This window comes from Calliopsis andreniformis, chromosome 12 (assembly GCF_051401765.1).
Source record: "Calliopsis andreniformis isolate RMS-2024a chromosome 12, iyCalAndr_principal, whole genome shotgun sequence".
Lineage (NCBI taxonomy): Eukaryota > Metazoa > Arthropoda > Insecta > Hymenoptera > Andrenidae > Calliopsis > Calliopsis andreniformis.
Genome location: NC_135073.1, coordinates 17,862,273 through 17,877,308, shown reverse-complemented (window position 1 = coordinate 17,877,308; position 15,036 = coordinate 17,862,273). Strand labels below are relative to the sequence as shown.

Below are 15,036 nucleotides of genomic sequence, written 5' to 3'. Positions count from 1 at the left end.
CGTAAAGTCGATCGTATGCCCGCGGCGGAATTTTCGGGCGGCGAAACGGTAACTGCGTCGCCTAAGATTTCATTGGCTCTGCTCTCCTTCGATCCTGGTGCCAGCGAGAGGGACCCTTCGCTTCGTGAAAATGACTTTTATGTATGGACTAAATTCTCGCGTTACTTTCACGCTGGACTGAAAATAAATAGAAGACAACTTTTTGAGGGAAATGGTGCTTGCAGTTTCTATGAAGCTGCGTTAAAATCGAGTAGGCAGAGTTGGTTTGTTTAAAGTTTTTAAACCGAGAGTGGATTGTCGCAATATTGCGCGTGGTAAGTGGAAGACCGATGGTCATCGAGACAGTTTAAACCATTATGTCGGCAGCCTCGATGGCCGACTGTTCACGTATTCGAAACTACGCGAACTCTATTCGAATTCAAGCCCCGTCGCCGTATTTATGGCGGAAATTATAAACCCGACGTTAATTATTACGACATGAAGTGTGCGCCTTCGTCAATGAAGTGTCGGAATTCGGGCGCGTGTTATTGGCACGAGAGCAATTGTATTCCGCGGTACGGTTATTACGACAGAAAAAGAGATTGGCGGGATTGAAAATCCAGGGGAGGCAACACGTATCAGGGCCTTTGTGTTTTGAGTCGCTCGAAATTCGAAATACCTATCTTCTCGGCTGTCGAAAAAGGCGATTGAATAAAATACAATGGAAAAATGGCATGCTCTCCAGTGGTGAAAAACACGCAGTTCTGTTCTGCTATGTTTGACGACATCGATTTCCCAATGATACTGCGTAGTACTTTCGAAGGTAAATAAACTGTTTACCGACGTATCGACGCAAAACGCTGCGCAAAAATAGTGACGGAAGTCGAGCCGCTATCGACGCTAGTAAATTGTTATGAAAGGGTAGAACGATGCCTCGCTCACGAGGAAAAGAGTTTAGCTCGCGTTTTGGAAACGGTGGTCCGTGGCTGAATTCCCGAAGACACGCTCGCGGCTTCGCTGAAATATGCAGCCGATGGCCGCTCAGAAAGCGCGGCAATTAGTGAAAAATTCAAAGTGTAATCAATCGGCTGTTGGACGGACTCGTTCGTTTGGCGGAGCGAGTGGCAGCTCAACCGGTACACTTTACGCCCGTTAAACCTATCGCGTTTTTTATTTAGAGACCGCTTCGCGGACGCTGCATCGGCCTATAGCCTGTAAGAATGTCGTTGAAACTGCTAACGTTACCTTATGGGGGAAACGGACGCGAAAGAAACGCTTCTGCGAGCGGGAAACTAGGTCTGTACCGTTCGCTAACTTTTTGCTTCCTGATATAAAAAATTCAACAAAAGGTATCGAAGTTGCGTACTTTCAGTTTAGAAGTCGAGGAAAGGAAAGATTCTGTGGAAGATTATGCGGGTCAGGAATAGAGGCTTTAAATAATATCTGAATAGTAGGAAAGTAGACTCTGCGCGGAAGAGTCATCGGTACTAATTGGCAATGGCTCGGTAATTGCAGCTTTTCAAAGTATGACACTCAATGACGATGACTCGTCAAGGCTTTATGTCAAGAAGCTCTATGGATAAGTATCAGCATTCCATCGCGAACATAGGCCAATGACTAATCCTCTGCTCAAACGACGCCAAGCACCTATAGAATTTTTCAGTTGACTCTATCGCAAAGTTTAACCAGAAAGTTCAGGCCATAAGCGATAAATATAGAGGACTGGAAACTCAGGAAATATGGCTAGAATCGCGCTGAATGGGTATAAAAAGAAATTACTGGCCTCTCAGACGTATGTGCTTAGATCTTTACTGCTTTCTGTCTAGTTATCTCTTTTTTACCTTTCTCTGAACTCTTAATCTGATTTACAAGTGTCTGTAACAGGAACGACGAAGAGGCTCGATGACTTTTCATGCATCTCAACTCAGAAATGATCCCCCGTACATTTACTTTGATCCGTCACAAGAGAGACTCATACTCTCAGCCACAAAAAAGTCATTCATCTTTTGAATCTTTGAATTTCTACTCCCCACGATCTGTTACCTTCATCTCTCTCCAACGTTAGAACATCGTTATCCTCCCGACTGCGACCCGCCTCACCCAGATTCATCATTCCACGGATATATCGTGCGAATGGGCAGTAAAGCTCGCCGCTTGGATCACCGATGCTATCGCTTCGTCGGCGGCCCTTTCTTTAACACCGTTTAATGTTCCGCGAACCGCCCACACAACTCTCCGGTTTCCCTTTTGCCGTAGCAGGCCCCCGTTTGCAGCGTGAAATCGTTTGGCGTTAATTAGCGAATTAAACCGGTCGGGCACGGATCCTGTAATCGATTCGGTCACGCGTATGCCACGAGGAACAGCTCTCGAGAGCTGGAACGATATTCGACGGGTGGATTGATGAAAGCCAAGCAGCCAACGGGCTCTGCCCCCTTTTCTATCGTATCGGCGCGTGCAACAGCCGGCTAATGGAATCGATCGAAGCTGCTCGAGAGGATATCTCCGGCAATTAATCAAATTATTAAGCCACCGAGTGTTGTTTCGCGACCGCGAGGCTGACTGCGATACCACAAACATCACGTCCAGAGAATGTGTATTAAGCATCGCGTGAGCAGTCTGAAGGAGGAATTTCCTACACGTGTCCAATGTTATGGCTGGACGTCTAAACGCATGGTATGTATAGTATTATTGTCACCACGATGGATTTTTGTAAATTAAAACTGAGAACCTTCAATTAAGTTCACAAAAATGAGTCAGTATACGCTACTGTATATATTACTCTGCAGAAAATTCCATCTTAATTCTGAAATAGAATAAACCCTTTTCGACTCATTCCCAAGCACCAAGGTAATCGTTTCTGCTCCCTCGTGAATCCCACATTCCCAAGACGTGCGTGGCACTCCTCATCGAACAAAAGCCAACGCCACGCAAATCTAAAGTATGGCTGCAGCGTGTGCTTCTAGTTTCGTAAACGCGCCTGCCGTCGAATATTGGAGAATTGATATTTATAAGGCGACACGCGTCCGCGGGATTCCAGCTGGAAGATTTCGGTTGGAAATCTCGGCTCCCCGTACCGCGGCGAATAGGATCAGGCACGGTTCCAGCGATTTCCCTCCGTCCGCATAATTCCGCGGGAAAGTCGAGGTGTCGAATAATGGGGCTGAAGGGGATCGCGAAACAGGCGCGGGAGGAGGGAGGATGCCTCGAGACGGAGTGACAGTAAGCTGTTCGTGGAACGTCTGCTCGCACTCGCGAAATTGCCAGTAGCAGAGGCTTTCGAGGACGCGACGTGTCTGCATCGAGACGACGTGCGCATCGCGCCAGTTGCATCTGCAACAGATAGAAGACACTTTAGCCGATACGCTGCGCCAAGTCGTTGACGTTTTCACGGATCGATCCGACCGACGATAATTCTTCGGGACGTATTGGCACGACGACGACGGCTGACGATATTATTTACTTTTAAGGGGATCCAGCGATATGGATATTTCATCTCTCTGTCGGGGGATGGCTTTAGGAAAGAGAGTTTGGATGACACGATGGAATTGATGGATAAATAGTGAAGCCATTTCGGGTCAGAGCTTTTTAGAGCTTTTTTCTAGGCTTCCTGGGCTATTTCTGTGGCCATAAGGCAAATCAGTAAAATTCATTTAACGAATAAAAATATATATTCTATTTTGTAGACTTTCCTTAATGTGTAAACCTACGTATTTTCAAAATGTGACTTATCCACATCGTTTTGCTTTATGGCCACAGAGCTATGTAAAAATAATATCGAAAGGGGTTCGCAGGATGGATATTAGAAAATCCTTAAAGGGAATCCTCGATACACGAATATATTCTACATCATTTGACGTTATGTGATACATCTGTAGCCTATCGGATCCACGATTCGATCCTTGTAACGCGGCAGTCTATCCATTCGTCCATCCATTCGTCCAGCACGTACATCCCAAGATGTATGGACTGTTGAAAGTGCAGCGAGTCGCGTCGCTATTAATAAGCGCCGTTAGCCATCGAACGCGGACCTTTAGAAACGCATCTTCTGAAACTGGAGCGTGCTCTGACCGACGCTAAATGGTAGCTTCCGTGAATCGGGTCAGAAATAAACGAAAGATTCGATTAATCTTCGCAAAGGTATTTCCGTGGAACGATCGTGAACGGATACTCTGATACTCAGTCGAAGTGGTGAACCGAGAGATGGAAAATAAACAGAATGTACGAAACACGAGAGGTAGATGCAAGCGTAGTAGCCTTCATCAAGTTTCGTTCAATTACAGATACTCATAGTCTGTCATCAAATTGTCCACGACTACTGGCATCAGATTCCTGTAAATACCACTGCGAAACTTCTACTATTCCAATCTCCTATCCATTTGCGTCGCTCGAATAACCGCATAAATTGCCTAGGGGAGGATCGCTGCTACAACAAGAGAGTTTCAAACGTATGCTCGGTTACTATCAGCAATAATTCTGCTCCTTTCATATCCTGCCAATAATTCCTTCTCTCTGGCCACTGTCGGGAGAAAGAGACGCGAGTCTTAGACGTTCTTCAGGCCGGATCGAAGGGGTCTAGCGGTGCTTTCGAGGAGAAATTTATCCGGCAGATAAAAATGTCTGTAAGAGTTTATATAGGGAACGGCGAGATTTCAATAAAACCCTCGATTGTAAAGTACAGATAGAGGAGGCTGTCCGGGCGTTACACGGGTCAGTGAAGCTCAAAGTCGAGCCTTCCTCTTTATCGTCTCTGTCTCTGTCTCGCGGGGGATGCCTTTCCAGCCACCCTCTCGCTCCCCCAAACTGCATCCGCACATGGCACGCCCCCTGTGCAGCGTACCGTTATTGATACGTGCACTTCTTTCGACGGAGCAGCACGAGGGAACCATTTCACTCCCTCCGAGACGGGGGTGAGCTCCGAGGTAACGTCCAAGACGTTTGCTCGAGGATGATCGAGGGTGGGCTGGGTTTGGTTTCGATTGTTGCTTGTATTTGCCGAGGATAAGAGCACGGATAAAAGGGAGACGTATCGATGTCGCTTCAGGAATTTGTTTGATTTCAAGGTTCCTGCTCGAAAGACGACCTGGATTACGTGGTTACCTTGTAGTTATGGAAAGGACTTAAGGAAGAGATCTGGAAATGTATCTTTTCTATGTTTCAATCCTCGACCCATCGACATTACTCAGAATACAGAAATACATTGAATATTCTTGCAACAGTGATCAGCGACTACAGACAGCATCATCAAGCAATAAAATGAACGTATCAATGGATTTAGGAGGGAATAGTAATTTAATGGTTAAACGCGTCCACTAACGTTTCCTATAGTCCTGGAACCGCGTGTGCTTGAAGTAGCGGCGAGCCTTGAATCAGCCTCGTCGTACTATCAATCCTGTTCGTACGCCTGCTTTAAGACCAGCCATAAAGTCTGAATCGGACGATTTAACCGAGGACCTCGGCTCCATTCCTCTTTCTCCTGCTGGATGCCCGGGAGACACGGCCGCGATGCGCGATGGTTACGACCGATCGAACCACTTGAATGATAAAAATGCTGATATTCGAGGGAAATTAACCGAGTCGCGTTTTACGATAGAAAGACACATCATTTTTGTAATAAGCGTCTTTCGATGAGCCTAAAAGCTTCAAGATCATAGGGAGGGTGCTGGTCCTTTTCACAGTCGTGACGAAACTGTCCAACGAGAATAAAAGGGGATGGTTTTGTCTCTTTCAATCTTACCTCTAGATCTGAACACGTACTCAGCTTTTTCTTATAATTAAATTGATACTAAAGCGTGATGATCATTAACCTTCTTCCTTATATACAAATGAAATGTTTAAAGCCCTCTCATTTTTAATATTGTACAACCTACGCAGCAATAATTTATGAGAAAGTTTGGAACCTTCTACAACAGAAATTACCTAATTCTAGCTCTCTCATAATTAACCACACGAAATTGCATCGTGTGTAAATGTACCTATCATCGATCAAAATTTGCTTCAATTACCTGTTTCCTCCGTTTTTCGGAAAATAGACAAACCTCCAAAGTTTCTAGGAGGAGAGTCTCGTTTGGCGACGACGACGCGACCAGGAGTTCGAAACGCGAACGAACAAGCGAGTCCTCGAGGCTTGCGCGCGATACGGTCGTGCGAGAAGTGGATAATTAGTACGAGCCCGTCCAACTACATAGTCCTCACGCAGGATTAATTACGCGGGCTGCAATGTACGCGCGTTACCGCATACACACACCTGAACACATAAATATTACACGTAACACGTGCGCGAATGCTTGCAGTACGCGCGTGCGCGTCGTTACGTCCATCTATCTGGTCATAGACATGGGAATACGTCAATTTGTGGTCTGCCCTGTGTCCGTGTAAACGTGTCTGGACAAACTTTGTACGATCGTGCAGGTGTATGATGAGACACCTAACATTACCATTGAACAGTCTTTGTTACCTAAGCTGCTTAATTAAGCCCATTGCAGCGTAATAAAACAGTGGAGTCAGACACCTACTCTTTCGAGTTTTGCCTCTTGGAATCACTAGGAATTTCGGAGCACGAGGATCCAAAAATCAATCTATTTCTGTTAGAAAGAAAACTCATAAAAACAAGAGATTTATACACTCTTTAAATTCCTGTACAGCCCTCCGGCCTTAAATTGTACTCTTCTCAAAAACTATAACTTTTGCCAGGCTACCCTTGCCGACGTGAAATGCGCTCGCCTTCGCGCATACTTCAAACGCTCTCGCGTGCACGTGTTCCAGCTTCTACACCTGTTTCTACGAGGCGAAAGTAGACGCACACAGAGGAACGAGCAAAAACGAGCCACCCTTCGTCTACATACAACCATCTCGTGGTTCACCTGCTTCACCGCGTGTTGTACACGCGTTTTCCTAAGGTGAACCATTCACCAGTTACATAGCAGGGGGATAGTCGAGGGGCTGCGTCTATGTGTGTACACATATGGACCAGCACTTTGTGGCACGATTTATGGGGCATTAAACCAACACGCGACCGACCAGCCACCCGCTCGTTTCGAACTCTTCCGGATGCGCTTATAAATATGAGCCACCCTCCTGACAGATTAATCTTCGACTTCTGAGTTATTTCTTTGGATATCGTTTCTGTTTAATATAAAAATCATGGTCTCTGCAGGATCCCAGAAAGACAAATGAACTGATGTCTCTATAGACATTGATCTGTGTTCACGGCCTTTTATTATCTCCTTCGTCTAGCATTTAAGCATCATTGCGATAGAATTGCAGTCGCGACTGTATCGCAGTTTCGAAAAGCGGTCGAGTTTTCCGGTGTTGGAAAAGAAGGCCGAGTAGTTTTCGTAACAGGCGTCTCTGAAAGGAAAAAAAGGTGGTAAAAAGTAGAAGAAAACTGATCCTTCAAATTGCGCTTCTCTGCACGCTCTAACTCGGTGTTTGTTTATCGCGCGCTGTTTCCAAAGGGAAACGGTAAACGGTTCCCGCGCGGCCTCCTCTTCCGGCAAAATGTTCCGCGCGAGCCCCGAAAAACGTCTGTTATTCCCCGCGCTGCCTCGAGGTAAACTCGTTAACCGCCGCCCGCGCGTCCCGCCCCTGTTCCTGTCGTTTTTCCGTTCGCCGTCGGTTGATATAGCAATTACGATGAGGCAAACACGCGATAAAACTCTTGGACCAAGTTTTATTTTTCCCAGAAAAGCGGCCTGCATTCGCGCGACTCTACTCGCGCTCCCATCGAACCCGTCTCTACGCCAAATAGAATTTCAATCTGCCGATGTAATCGCTGAAACTTCCCAACCAGTGTCCCCCTCTGGCTGGATAGCGCCGATACAAGTTTCATGCGACAGTGGAAACGAAATTTTCCGCAGAGCCGATCTCCGCTGGACGTCGATTACGATTTATGAACGGTTTAATCAAATTCTCGGATAGTCTCTTCTGATGAGATTTGAGGACCGCAAAGTAAACTAGAGCATACAGTGCCACTATAATTGTTATTCTGGAATGGAAGTATGGTGTAGCGATATACAAGTTTTCAAATGTTTCAATTCTCTCATTGCCTATTTTAGATCTAAAAGAAATACCTATAGCAGACAACCTCTATGCCGTGACAATTTCACGAAAGAACCCATCCACACGTGATTCTACACTTTCACAACTCCACCACGCAACTTGCCAAAGACTCTCTCCACAAATGTTGTCCCCATAGCCATGAACCTTTCAAAGGCTCCACAGTCGGAAGTACCAAAGTGCTGTCAATGTCTAACGCAATTTCAGGAACGAGGAACTCTATCTAGGACTCGTCGAGGAATCCATTTTACTGCAAACACGTAGGAGCGAATGCGTTCTATCAAACACGGCTAGGGCAAGGGATTGTGTTTCGAGCGTCCGTGACGCAGGTAACGAGGATCGACCTTTTCGTCGCTTGACCAACAGCGGATGATGAATCGCCAGTGGGAACTATTCACAGGACCGAGGCCCTGTTACGTTGTTTTCGCATCGAGCACGGTTCATCGGCTCACAAAGAACCACTCTGGCAGCCGCTATTCGGGCCAGCTACTTCTCTGCCCAAAAATCCGATTTGCTCCCCGTTAGAACCGCAGCCTCGCGCTGCTGACTTCCCTCGGACGCTCTGACCGACGCAGCACGCTCGGAAACGGCGCGCTCCCTCTGCGTAATTCCATACGTTCGATCTCATCCCAACCAATTTGCTCCGCGATTCCAACCTGCCCCTAGGTTCTCTTAGGTCGACTGGGGTTCAGGCGCGAGAGGGGGATACTGGAATTCCCGGGGAAATTGAAGCTCGCGACGTTAAAGTTCTGCGGAAAGAGCGGCAGCTCGAGGCTGGACGATATCGAGCGTATTTACGCGAAGATTTCGAGGAACGAGACGTCCTGCAGCGAGGGGGGAACGGTCGGAACGTCGTCCTCCAACGATGAAAACGACAGGAGAATGCTAGCACGGGGAACAAACCGGGGTCGCTATGTGTGTTTCAGACTCCATTACTTGAATTGGAGTGGGAATACCGTCTAGTCCCTGCACACTCACCCTCCCCCCATATTTCGGACAAATGTTCGCGCCCATCGGCCATCGTCTTCCAGGCATGTCTGCCTCCAGCCCTCCTCTCGCGACGCCGACCTACAGCCAGTCCTATTTTCTTCACTACCCTACGGCTCTTATTTTCGGGATTCTTGGCGATTCCCAGGGAGCTAGGGCTTTGCGACCGGTAGTTCTGTCGTCTGGCCCGATCGCGCGATCCTAGATTGCTATTCCTAGGGAACTGGCATTTTTGTGACACTCTGTTTCGCGGCTAGCGTTTCTTCCTGCGAGTTCACTGCGGAGGAGCAGCAAGAGAGTTTACCGCAGAGGCTAAAAACTGGTCGAAAAAGTTGTTCAAACTTTCAATTAAATAAAGGTTCATTCAGAATGGAAGATGATACCGGAAAGCTCGGGACCTGGCTTCCGCTGGGATGGCGAGGGAAGTACGACCACTGGGTTCATTACCTTTGCCTGCTTCCTTGAGCGTTTCGACTCTATTCTCCTCTGTTATATTCGCTGGGAATTTTTTGAACGCTTCGAGTTGCAGGAGAGTCGAAGACTTTTATAACTAAGTATATGTGGCGGTTCAGGGTACCATTGTAACGGCTAGGGAAGCCATAGAAGAAATTGGAACAGTAGGGGATACTGCCCGGGTATCGTCAGAAGAGATGAGCCGTGTTTGCCTTCGGTCTACGTGACAAGTGTCTCATAGCAGAAATGGCACGTAACTGAAAGAGATTTAATTCTATTCAAATTGGTCCATCCCCGCGGCGCTGCCACAATATCTGGAATACCAATCAGAGGTAGAAGATGGAAGAGTTACTGGAACATCGGCAGCAAACATTCCCATTCCTTCGAATCCCGCGGAATTAAAACTCGAGCTCATCGACTGACATTAAAACCAATTTCCACTCTTTCCAACCCCGAACTGCATGAAGAGCTTGCAGAGGGAGAGAAGGGGAAGGCGGGATCCAGCGCGACCTGGTCGCGAAGCAGCCACCGACATTAAAACCAATTAATAGGCGGATCGTTTTCATTACGATTCCATCGAGCCGTCCAATCGGATCCGCCGATAACCAACGTTATCTCGAAGCTTCGACTCCTATCTTTGCTCTGTACATACGTTTCCCCCTATCTCCCTTATGCGGCCACCACTTACGAGGATATTGCGCGGAGACTTTAGAGCGTAAATGTAATGGCCCTCGGAATCGTCTCGAGAAATATACACGCAGATGTACACGTATATAGGCGCGCGCGCTCGTGGGCAGGTGCACGTAAGGGGGGCCAAGGCGCTTCCAATTTCTGCCTTCCCATGCCCTTCGGTTTCTCGAATTTAAGGAAGACGGTATCGAGGCAGACGGGGAACGGCCGTAGACTGTTGGAGAAGAGGGCTCCAGACGGTGAAATGGAAGGAAGAAAAGCAAGGGAATCGATTTGTTCGTCGGACACCGGTGCCACTAAACTGAGGGGAATTTGTGAGCGCTGAATATTTTGGCGAGTGTAAGTTTCAGTAATTATATGAAAAAATTTGTGGAATAATTGTAGTTGTGGAAAGCTTCGTATAATTTCAAAGGCTTCTGCGTATATAAAATTTCACAGTTTGCGTTCCGGCCGTATTGTATCCGAAACTCGTGATTCTATGAAATTTTATATTTCCAGAGAAATTAAGTCTCGTAGAATTATATTACAATTAAAAATGAGATATGAAAATGCCTCGGAGCGGGCGCCCTGGCTGAGATTCGAACTGTTTCGAGCTCGACAAATGTAATAGGTATCGTTCGCATCTGAAAAGTAATCCCAGCACGAAGACAAACGACTCTTTGGACGGGAAGGATTATCGTTCTCGTGGTCGGACTTAATTTCGTGGACGTGGCCATCAGCGGGAGTACCAATATCAGCCGAACAGGGAGGGAATATACAATACCGGAATTCGCATTTGCATAGAGCAATTAATTATCACCAAAATCGCTGCCTAAATGGAGAGAGATACATGTACAGTACACCACGATAAAATTAGTTCATTTCACTGATGGGACCATCGAAATATATTCGAACAATTTAATCTAACCTTTTCTCATAAATACTAAAAATATTCCAATAAAGTCATAAGCTAGCTAGAATAGAATCTGTCAGAGTAACGATAAAACCAGAAGCGAGTTTTATTTCCTCTTCCGTGGCTCCAGGAAAAACGAAGTCGAGTCGTCGTTATGCTCTCCACCTGATGAAGCTTTATCTCAGAGCAGCTTCAATGCGGCCCGCATTTGCATTATGACACGGCAGGTGTTGCGTTAATCCTTCTCGAATTAATTTAACGCGAGCATCGACAATGCGTCATTTTCCGCGAATCATTTCGAGCGCTGTATTTTTAAGCCTCGACGAGAGAGCAGAGGGAACGAAAGAAATGGGAACGAAGGCTGCGATCTTCTGGACAGACAGACGTCAATGATAGAACCATCTGGTTCCTATGGAAAATCGACGCCGCTGTCTTCCTCGCAGGATACTTTCGCGTACACATCGTTACCCTGTCAGTCTCGCTTCTTTCCCAGACGCGTGTAACAGCTGCGTTGAATGGAGAGGCGCCTCGATAGGCTTGACGACGTTATCTGAACAGGGAAAGGGGCGACGGAGAATCCTTCGAGAGTCGGAGGGAGAATTCGTTCGAATTACGGGGGAGAATGGAGCCGCGCGAGTGTAAAGATTCAATCCCGAAATGACGGGGACTTTCGGGAATTATAAGCCGTCTCTTAGACGCGGATTGCGTCTGAATAAGTCCGAAGACGAAGGAGGCTCCAGGACGAGTCTCGAGAAAAATATTGTGCTTCCTGTGAGGCGTTGTTCGCGAACGAAACTGGCAGATAATCGCGTGCAAAGTAAATACGGGATTCCCTGGAGGAGGATAATATTGCGTATCGTTCTTGTCGCGGATCTTTTCGTTCGAGATTGGATTCCATGGGTACTATTGTAAACACGTTGCCCTTGCTTGCAGAGAATACGCTGGTATACTATTGTTCGACGAGGTTGCTTGTTTCGAGGAAAGGTCCGATCATTTCCTGGGACGACTATCATTTCTAGATATTTTCGCGAAAATGGAAAATGGGGATCGTCATATTTGCGTTACTAAATAGGTTATAATTTCACTGAATTGTTAGAGGAATGATGTATAGAAAAAATCTTGGATAAGAAGGGATTCCAACATTTTTCGCTTACACATCTCCAACACTTGACTTCGTTTCGAGCGAAGAAGAAAAGCGAGACGTGTCTCGTGTTACGAATAGCAGCCAAGTTGGTAAGTAGATAAAGTAGCTATGTAGTCAGACGAAGAAGAAACAGGCATCTCAATTTCCTCGAGGCTCCGAGCGACAAGCAATCGCTCAATTATCAGAAATAATGTTGTAAAATCTGTTGAATCATGTGTTCCTCGATAGTCCTTCGGGATTTGAAATGGGGAAGTAAGGAGAACGAAGGGAGAATATACGCGATCACGCTCGTTATCGTGAATGCACGTAATACACTTGGAGTATCGATGGCGCTCTAGTAGTTCCATCGGGTCGATCCTGCCATTTTTGCCCAGGGATTATTGGAGGCTGGTTTACCGATCCTAATTCGAGTCTAGAGGCGAGCACAATGCAACGTACGTTTTGAACGTGGTGGAAGAGGGCTCCGAGGCGGAACGAAGGGGGACAGCCACAGAGATTCTTGGAGATCGTCGTCGAAGACGAGGCTAATGCGCAAGACGCTCCTCTACCGCTGGATTGTCATTGCTCGAATCTCCGATGGAAATTCGCATGACTGATAAACCGATACGGGTTATCCGAGCACCCGGAATCCATCCTTGAATGATGCATCGTGTATCAATTGATAATCTCGAGCCTGCTTTCGATTCGGCGCTGCCAATCATACGGGGATAATGCTTAAAAGGAAATCAAATATTTCTATTCGATAAGAGCGAACCAAATACTTTTTGGAATCTCCAGGGACCGAGGCAGAGATCCAAATATCTAAGATACGCGATGGTGAGCTACTTCAAGATCGAACGGTCAGATTAGAGGTAAGTTAAGGAAAACGAAAGCGCCAGTGGATCGATTTGAAGAAGCAGTCGCGTACACTCGGCGTAATTAACATTTTCGCCGGAGGAGCTCCGCGATTAACCCCAGCACGGGACTTAAATTCACGTCGCGCAACCGAGCAAGATCAAAGGGGTGTCTTCCCGTCTGCGGCGCGGCTCTGTCCCACTTTCCGATTTTCCGAAACCAACTACTTAATGTTCCATCAGGCTCGACAGATATTTCATTAAAACTTACAATCCGACTCGAAACGAAGCCGAAAGTAGTTCGGTATTAAAGCAGCGCTGCACGACAAACATTTCCATTCGTAGACTTTGCTCGGCAAGTGCGCCACGGGTCAACAATGCAGGTATAAAGTATTTGTTCCGCTCCTAAAGAGACTTCTTTTCCAGCAGGCTCTTTTTATTAGAGAATCCTTTATTTCTTTAATACGAAAACGTCGAATTTTCGTCTGAAATTTCATTCGCTACTAACGAGACACCCCGTAGAAAATAGGGGCTCTTCCTTGCGGCGTAATTATTGCTTCAGACGAAAGAGATTAAAGACCATTCCCCGGAAGCATCGAATCGCTTCCCTTAATCAATACTCCAGCTTTACCTTGGGAATTAAGGAATCCGCAGCCACGTATTTCCGCGGAGCTTTCTCTTGAAATAACTATTACCGGGGCACACAATCGGACGTCGTAGTCGATTCAAGGGGGGAAATCGAGTTAGCATCGAGGTGAATGGGGCAAAAGGCGGAGGGAGCAATTTCTGGTGTAGCGTCGCCAGGAAGACCTCTGGCGTTCGATCCGCGGCCGGACGGGACGTGTGCTTAAAAGCTGAGCCATCGCGAGGGCTAAAACTTAATTAAAAAACAGCTTTCGCCTGAATACCGTATAAATTCCAGCGACAGTTTCATTTGGTCGCGTTACAATTTCGAAGAACCTCGGCGATCGCTGGTGCTGCTCGCGTTTATTACGCCAGCGCGGGCGATATTCTCGAAGAGTATGGAGATGTTCCGGGCAGAATTTACATTTTAATGCCGTTCCGAATGTACTCTAGCCCCGGCGAGAATTCTGAAAAATGCGAAGCCCCGCTCATGAAGTCCCCTCGTAAATTCTTTCGTTGAAGCTCGCGAAAGGAAGCTGCGCTGCAGGATCATCGAAGGGGAAAAGACAGCACGCGGAGCGGGAGACAAGGAGGGAGTCGGTTCTAAACAACGCCAGTCGAAAGGAGTATTTCGCGACGAGTCGAGTGACGGTGATTGCCGCGGTGTCCGCCGAAAAGATGATAGCTCGTAATAGGATATTTCGAGTGGAGGGACCGTTTCTTTTATCGGTTCTCGCATTTAAATGCAAAGCATTATTCAAATGACGACCTCCTTTCCCTCGTGGTGTCTCAGCGCCCTCTTCCTGTCCCTTATTGCTCTTTCTTGTTCCCTCTGATCCTCCCTTTGCCCCTCATTGTCTCCGCCTCTCTCCTCAACCCTCCCGCCCTTTGCGTCCTTTTTTCCCCTCACCCTCGATTCGATATCCCCCTTCCCCAGTTTCCCCTTTTCTCGCCGGTTCCACGCAGCTGAGACGCCCCTGGGACAAGAGGCTTCATTTCCTGATATTCAAATGCGCTCAAACATCATACCAGGCCATCGTGTGCCCCACCGAGGCGCTACGCCCGCGGTTTCCGCGCGGATAAGCCGTTTCAACCGCCGCGACCCTTGGTGCACGCTCCGACTGCATCCACAGCTAGCGTTGCACCCTCGCTGCGTTGGTCGCAGCGGAAAATGCAAATCGCCTCTGTGAGAGCAACGGTTATGAAATCGTAAGGGACAGGCTTCCTTCTTTTTGCCTGTTTCTGTGGCGAAGCCGCTGTTCCTTCTTGGTCCACCCACATGAGGTTGCTGGAGGAGAATTTTAGAAACTGATATCGAGAAATACTTGGAAGATATAACCCAATCGGGGTCAAACTTTTTCCCCTAGCCTTTTCACCTC

General features: G+C 47.2%; 1 protein-coding gene across 2 annotated transcripts in view; it reads right to left on the bottom strand.

Annotated features, from left to right (window-relative positions):
* The window catches only part of LOC143185744 (lachesin), a 193,903-nt gene that overhangs the window by 72,074 nt on the left and 106,793 nt on the right, over positions 1–15,036 (bottom strand). The gene's annotated exons all lie outside the window — the stretch shown is intronic.